This window comes from Sinocyclocheilus anshuiensis, unplaced genomic scaffold (assembly GCF_001515605.1).
Source record: "Sinocyclocheilus anshuiensis isolate Anshui unplaced genomic scaffold, SAMN03320099.WGS_v1.1 scaffold152, whole genome shotgun sequence".
Lineage (NCBI taxonomy): Eukaryota > Metazoa > Chordata > Actinopteri > Cypriniformes > Cyprinidae > Sinocyclocheilus > Sinocyclocheilus anshuiensis.
In genome coordinates this window covers 1,847,239-1,852,945 of record NW_015555781.1, presented here as the reverse complement: position 1 = coordinate 1,852,945, position 5,707 = coordinate 1,847,239, and the positions used below count along the sequence as shown (strand labels likewise).

Here is a 5,707-nt window from a genome sequence, read left to right as displayed (position 1 = left end):
TTTTTCTTTCACTTTTTCCTTCCACTCAACTTTCTGTTAACATGCTTGGATACAGCACTCTGTGAACAGCCAGCTTCTTTGGCAATGAATGTTTGTGGCTTACCCTCCTTGTGAAGGGTGTCAATGATTGTCTTCTGGACAACTGTCAGATCAGCAGTCTTCCCCATGATTGTGTAACCTAGTGAACCAAACTGAGAGACCATTTTGAAGGCTCAGGAAACCTTTGCAGGTGTTTTGAGTTGATTAGCTGATTGGCATGTCACCATATTCTAATTTGTTGAGATAGTGAATTGGTGGGTTTTTGTTAAATGTGAGCCAAAATCATCACAATTAAAAGAACCAAAGACTTAAACTACTTCAGTCTGTGTGCACTGAATTTATTTAATACACGAGTTTCACAATTTGAGTTGAATTACTGAAATAAATGAACTTTTCCACGACATTCTAATTTATTGAGATGTACCTGTATAGCCGCTTTTCCACTATCGGGATGAACGGTTCTAAGAACTCTCAGGTACGGTTCCAGTTGTATTTCCACGTGAGCCTGGTACGGCGCGGCACGATTACAAACCGTTCTCGGCCCGGAATTCTCGGCACGGAGAATTCGACCGTGCTGAGCCGTGCTGGCAGAGTGCGTGTGCGTGTTGTCGCCACTCTGTTGCCTGGCTACCAGTTTCTCCATAGCTGGCTAAGCGGAAGTACGCTATTTGATCAAACAGCAACGTAAACAGCTACGCTACGTTCAATATAAAAAGAAAAATAATGTCTGAGACAGTTTGGTCTGTGGAGGAAACATTTGCGCTTATTGATATTATACCCGTCGTTGCCTTCTGTTTATTTTGTTTTTCATGTCAATAGTTGTGTCCTTTTTTCTGTTATTGAACGAAGTAAATATCAGATAAAAAAGGAGTCCCAAAAACAGAAATATCTGATCATCGTCCATATCGCTGTTTATATTACACTTGCGTCACCAAGGCAACGACTGACGCATTTGTATTGCATTCCAAAGAGCTCCGTTTAGCACCACAGTGGAAAATGAAACCGTAGCCGTGCTGACTGGCCCGGATCGGCACGGAATGGAACGTTAAGCAAAGAGAACCGTTCGGCCCAATAGTGGAAAAGCGGCTTATAATTCAGTTTAGACAGTTTGCAAGAATGTTTAGCGTCCCTGTTATGAAAATGATCGCTGCGAGACGCTGGAGGAGTGAACCAGACTTGAGAGAGTTGTGAGTGAGGGCGCGGGCGCAGCCAGATCCAGCTATTATAAGCGTTTTTGGATTTGTCTTTACTACTTAATTTAACACTTTAGAAAGTTAATAAAATAGGAAGTTGCAGTTTAGAGTCAGATATCTTTATATTATCTTATTTGCAAAAGATTGGAAAAAATGTTGGTTTATTTTTTTTTTTAAATTGTTTTTTTGTTTGTTTTAGTATCAATATCTGGCAACACTGCATCGCTGGCACTTAAAGGCACAATATGTAATTTTTCGCCGCTAGAGGGCGGATATGACATTCGGTAAGGGAAACGCAAAAATTATCATGATATTATCTGTCATAAACGTTATCAACGCTGTCAAAAATAGTAGCATTTAACACTAGTACACACAGATCTGTAGAACAAGTAGGTTACAGAATGAAATGAAATACGCAAAAACTAGCCATGAAGAAGTCTATGCCATGTCATTCAGTAGTTACATTTTCACAAATCATGCTATAAACTTTCATAAGAGCACTAGACAAAGTTATTGTAATTATGTATTGTTGCAATAAACAACTGATAAAATTATCCACCCTTAAATATAGGCTAGTAAAGTATTAACACATTTTGATGCAATAAATAGGGTATGATTTAAAAATAATCATCTCTCCAAAACATAGAAAACATCTTTCACAAACATTTCATGTCTGTCTCCTTTAAAGTGTTTATAGTGTATATAATGAGTTGTATTTGTAGGGGTTATTATAACACAATTCTTTAACACCAACCCCCATAACACCAACCCCCCCCCCACTTTTCAAAAAAAATTTTCATTTTTATTGAGGCTAGTTTAGAATCCAAACAAAAATCTAGTAATAATGATGTCAGATACTGTTCTCCCTATGGCTCAGAGCATTTATGTGCAAAAATGCTGCGTGTGCATTTATGTAGGTGGGGGCACTTTGTATGACAGGAAGGAAAACAGTGTTTTTAGGCATGGCCCATATGGTCAGCAAGCGTTTCTTGCAGAGGGATGGCTGTGACTTGGCTTCATGGAGCTGAATTGTGCAAGGTCAGCCAGTAGCATGGGAGTAGGCTGTCCTGCTCTCTCGCTGCGGAGGTTCTTAATCAGCCTCTCCCCTCAGTGTGTCTACATGCACCTCCACTAGTCCTGGCCTGCGCGCCACTGAACCAGAGTTACAGTCACCTCACACCACTGAACACACTCACTGCATTCTGAAGGTTAAAGAATGAGCAATGATGCAGTGTTTCACCCACACTGCATTTACTGCCAAGATAATAAAGTAACATAAAAATATATATACAAATATACTGTATGAAGTTTGGAATAAGATTTTTAGTGTTTTTTTAAGTTGCACATGCTCACCAAGGCTGTATTTATTTGATCAAAAATACTGTAAAAACAGCAAGATTGTGAAATATTACAATTTAAATGGATTGGATTGGATGGATGGATATTTTTGTTCTTTTGGAGTGTCAGCATATAATATTAATATTTTATGATGTTCTTTGATCTTTTCCATGGAAACTTTTTTCTGTTTCTGTATAATTTACAGATTATTTCTAACAATATCAATTCACTTCTGAACTGCCATGCTTTCAGGCAAATCTGAATATGCTACTCTTTGTTTTAAAGGTGCCATAGCATGCATTGATGCAATATTTTAAATTGTTCTCTGATATCTACATAGAAGGTATGTGGCTTAGGTAAGGGCAAAAAATCTCCAGAAACGGTTTTACATGCCCATTTACAACCCTAGGATTTGTCCCTAGAATGAAATGGTCTGTTTTTACCTTATTTGGAAGGGTCATGAATAATAATGTTGAGCTCTGCTCTGATTGGCTGTTTCACAGTGCGTCTCATTTCAGTAGCTCACACAGCAGGAAGGAAACACAGGGAAAATATATATTTCAATACTGTCTCTCGCAGTTATATAGTTGGGTAATTGTACTATATATAATATGCGGGCATCAGGGAGCCGCTATTAATATGCGGGGCTGCGGGGCATTGAAAATGCTTTCGAATGCACAATCGCTTTTTACTTTCACTTTCGAGATTTGCGATCGCATGTGCTCTGTGTAAACTACAGCGGCAGTACTTACCACACATTTTACAAGATCAGATGCTTGTCAGTGGTGCTCAGGATCTGTAAATCATTCGCCATCATCCTCAGTCATCTCTCCTTACTCTGTTTATGTGGTAAGTGAAATCTTATGTACTGTGATGTAACAGGCTACCGCTAGCAAGCAGCTAACCATGTCCCTTTAGTGGCTCGCGTTATTTTATTAGAGCACGCATTATTTGTTTTCCATGCCTTTCTGAATACAGACACGGGGTAGGCAAGTTTGGTCCTAGAGAGCCGCAGTCCTGCAGAGTTCAGCTCCAACCCTAATCAAACACACCTGAACAAGCTAATCAATGTCTTCAGGATTACTAAGGCTATAGGAAGGTGAGTTTTTTTTCAGGGTTGGAGCTGAACTCTTCAGGACTGCAGCTCTCTAGGACCGAACTTGCCTACCCCTGAACTATGCCAAGGTAAATACAGTTTTCCATTCTATGGCACCTTTAAATATGTTCGTTTAACGCCCTAGGCTATACTATGACTTGCATTTTAAGATATGGTCTGGCAGCAGTTCATCTGAAGTGGTTCTCTCCAACTGTCTTTAATTATGAATTAAGCTTATATAACAAATACAACTTTGCTGCTTTTATGCTGATTTGAATCCCAATTAGCTAATGTTTCTAGGACTATTGGTTTGCCTATGGCATTATTTTTATAAAGAGACTAGGCCTTTAAATGTTTTCAAAAAAACAGACAAAAAGGATTTCTGGAACAATTATTTAAAGCATGTTCGTGTTTCTTTACGTTATGTATAATAACATATCACAGCAAATCTGCTGAAAACAAACAAACAAACAAAAAAACCTTCTTTAAATGTCAGGCATTAATTTAAGACTGATTCAATACTTACAGGACACTATAAGCATTATGGGAAATCAATAATGTGAAGCCTGCTTTTAAAAGGCCACATTACTAATGTAGTGTGCTTAATTCTCCAAATGTTATGGGAATGCTATCTGTAATGCTGCACAGCACTCTAGTGGTCAATTGGGGAATGTATGCATTTCTTTCTAGAGTGTGTGTGTGTGTGTGTGTGTGTGTGTGTGTGTGTGCCTTTGTTGGTACACTTATTTCATGAATGAGCCTCTGTCATAAGGCTCCAGATGGTAGAAGAGCAATTTTCATTACATGTATTGTTGACTTCCACTCACATCATGAATCTAGCCTACAGATCAACATGAATCAGATGCTAAGCGACTGAGACAGCGATGCTGTGGATGAACTGGTGCATTCAGCCTCTATCAAAGAGTGCTGATGATGTATTTCATGTGACGTAGATGCCCATGAATACGCTTAAGGCCATTTACGATAACACTGAAAGGAAGAGGAAGGAAGTAACTGATAATTGTTGGATATTTAAAGTCAACATGACATCAAAATCAACTCTATTAATGCACATTCCTGGTCTTATTGTGAACAAGTTGGTGCATGTTATTTCAAAGAAAATAAATCATTTGTCTTTGCAATCAAAATCCTCTGAAATAAAAAAAAAACATTCCTCTTTCCGGCTGACGTCACTAATAGGGATGGGAATGGCACGGAATAAGAAGTGTGGTTTCAATTCTGTTTCAACTAAATGTTTCCAGTTCCTTAACAATTCCATTAACAATTAGTACTTTTAAGAAAGCAAACATCATGTGTGGGAGACACTAAGAGTATTTTATGGCATTCTACATTTAATTTACAATGGCGAACGAATTCAGGTGTTCATGAAAAATCACGGAAATCATTTGGTTCAGATTATTAATCTTATTGTTCAGAATAAGACTTCCAATCACTAGTCACCATCCAACACCTTTTCACGATCCACTCAATTCCCAGTGGATACAATCAAGTCCAACCGTACATTTTTTTCTTGTTATTTATCCTCTTTAACTCAGAACAACAACAAATAACAGAAAGTAAAACTGACTGTGAATGTGTTGGTTTCAACCTCAGCCTATATATTCACCGTCACACTACTGCATGTTCTATGTGTGTCTGTGGGTGTGTAGGGCAGACAGAGCTGACTGTTGCCAGGGGTGGGTTGTCATATCAATGGAGCAGAAAGTATTCTGTGAGGTAACCGACCCATGGCAGCTCTCATTAACCCCTGGTGAGTGCACTCTTTCAGGGCTATGTGGGTCTGCACTGTGCCCCGAGCCCTAAGCCAGAGCCTTTGAATCTGACAACACCATTCTGACAGGAAGCTGCACTCCACACATATGAAAAACATATCAAGACGTCCAGAACATACAGATGTTCTTTCTTCATCCACATCAGTTTTTTTTTTTATTTTATATAAAATTTCATATATACTGTATATACATATATATATATATATATATATATATATATATATAATTAACGGAAGAGTTAAACCAAA

At 38.3% G+C, this 5,707-nt stretch overlaps 1 protein-coding gene across 1 annotated transcript in view; it reads left to right on the top strand.

Moving 5' to 3' along the window:
• The first annotated feature begins 3,718 nt into the window (after nucleotides 1-3,718).
• The window catches only part of LOC107674608 (proteasome (prosome, macropain) assembly chaperone 3), a 6,264-nt gene continuing 4,275 nt past the window's right edge, over nucleotides 3,719-5,707 (top strand). The window contains exon 1 of the mRNA XM_016468635.1: nucleotides 3,719-3,755. The gene's annotated coding sequence lies outside the window, so the exon portion shown is untranslated. The remainder of the gene's footprint in view (nucleotides 3,756-5,707) is intronic.